Raw genomic sequence first — 2,270 nt, 5'->3', positions numbered from 1 at the left:
GTTATGGACACTATAATTAGCTCTGTTTTACAGATGTGAAGACCTGCAAAAACAGAATGTTCAGGTAATTTATCCAAGATGAAGCAATTAAAATATGAGAGAGACAGAATTCAAATTCAGTTTGCCTATAATAGTCTGCAATATTTACCCATATATTGTAAATTATCAAAATGTTTCCATCATAAAAATATATTTTTGACCTTCATTGTGATAATTGCTTTTTGCAATTTCATCTATATAATTAAATGTGTTTATGTTATCCTAGGTTATGAGTGATTTACATCTTTACAGCAACCCCAAATTACATAAGAAATTTTTCTTAAAGTAAATTCTTCTTTAAGTAAATTTTTCTTTAAGGAGACCTATGCTTCGCAAGCAGGGAGTAATGTGGCAGCATCTGCAGTGTCGTGACCTCTGGCTGGGCCCTGTGATGCTGGGTCAGGAAAATTCAAAGCAAATGATGACAATTAAGGCTGTTACCAGCAAGATACTGCTTAAAGTGTCATCTAAAGAGTTGTCATTTGTATTTCTATTGATGTGAAGAGATTTTACTGTTTTTTGTTGTTGTTTAGTTGAAGCTATATTTTTAATCCTTCCATAAAATGAAGATTTAAGTATTACCCGGATAATGAAAATGTTACAAATATGTAAGTGGTTTCTAGTGAACATTTTTCTGTTTAACATATAACATTAGAGCTCATTCATATATTAAGTACGTAAGAGTGTGTGTGTTTTGTAATTATACCACAATAAAAGGTAAAGATCTATCTATCTGATATACAATATATATCATACAAAATGATATATACATATGATATATATGTTGCAAAAATATTAGCAATACAAAAAGAACATTTCATCTTCCATAGAACTGTCAAGGAAGACACCTCAAAAGAGATGAAACTTTCTGTTATATCTTGTAATTCACTGAATGGAGAATTTGGGAGAAAGTGGAACAGGTAGAAAACACAAGAAAAGGATTTGGGTTTTGAAGTTGATGGCAATAAAGGAAATGGAAATAGTTCAAGGAGAATTAAATAGAAATGGTGCTTGCAGTGGTGAGAGGGGTCAGGGAAACAGGAGGAGGATAGGAAGGAAATAAGAGGATGAGAAGGTGTTCCAGTTTACATTTAAGGAAAACCTAGACAGAGCTAAGGACTTGTCTAGAAAACAAAACTAGCTTTGTTTCCTACCCCATATTAAATATATACTTCCCATTACTGCATGGAGATCCAAAATACTGTATTACAAACATCATTTTTACTTTGTTGTCACACAAATTCTTCTGTTTTTAAAAATAAAGATTTGAGGTAAACATTTGAAAACCTAGACATTTTTATTGATTACTGAAATAGTGTAGGAACAATGTAATTAAAGAATTGTCTAGTGTCTTTTTGTGATGAGATGGAAAAGAAATTAAATTTATAGAGCCATTCTCCCTCTGGGGAATTAAGAAAATCATTCAACTTTTAAACAAGAAAATAATTTCTTCAGTCCTATGTCACTCCTGTAATTACTAAAGCTAAATAAATATTGGATGGAGGATTGGGGTTGCAGGCTCCATCTCTTTGCTGGAATTAGAAATGTATTAACTATAGGTGTGGAGTGGCTTTAAGTTGTGCTTAAGAAGTAAAATACTGTTCAATGTGGACCCTAATATAAAATTACTACCATATAATAAAAGATCAGAATACCTTTGAGGAAAATTATCATGAAGAAAAGAAAAGAAATTTCACAAGCAGAAAACTAAATCCCTATGGGAAATAAGATTATTTTAAAGCTAGAGTCATAGAACATACAAAAATAAAATACTGTTAAGAGAAACAAAAATCAACAACCACAAAATAACAAATGGATGTCTATGAGGTTAAAATTTAGTTGCAAATTTTAGAAAAAAAGCAAATAATTTAAATGCATGATTGAAGACTTTTTTAGTGAACCAAATGTTAAATAGCATCAAGTAACTCTTAAGATGTAATTACAAAAAGCAACCAAAAATGGAATCGAAAGTAGATGCAAAAGTTCTAAAAGAAATGACTTAAAATGAGAATAGAGCAAAAGTAAGAAATAATAAAACAAATGTAATATCCCAGAAATGACAAAAATATTACTTTTATGACTGAACAAGCTCACTGAATGTTACACAGAATTAATTAGTCATGTTATAGTGAAATTTCAGAACATCTTGGATTAAAAAAATATAAGACACTTTTGAGAAAAAGAAATCATCTATCTAGAAGAGAATAATGTTCATTCTTATCAGTAAATAT

The sequence above is a fragment of the Heterocephalus glaber genome, unplaced genomic scaffold, assembly GCF_053883595.1.
Source record: "Heterocephalus glaber isolate CG9 unplaced genomic scaffold, H.glaber_assembly_v1.0 deba00001509, whole genome shotgun sequence".
Lineage (NCBI taxonomy): Eukaryota > Metazoa > Chordata > Mammalia > Rodentia > Bathyergidae > Heterocephalus > Heterocephalus glaber.
This window is presented reverse-complemented; position numbering follows the sequence as displayed.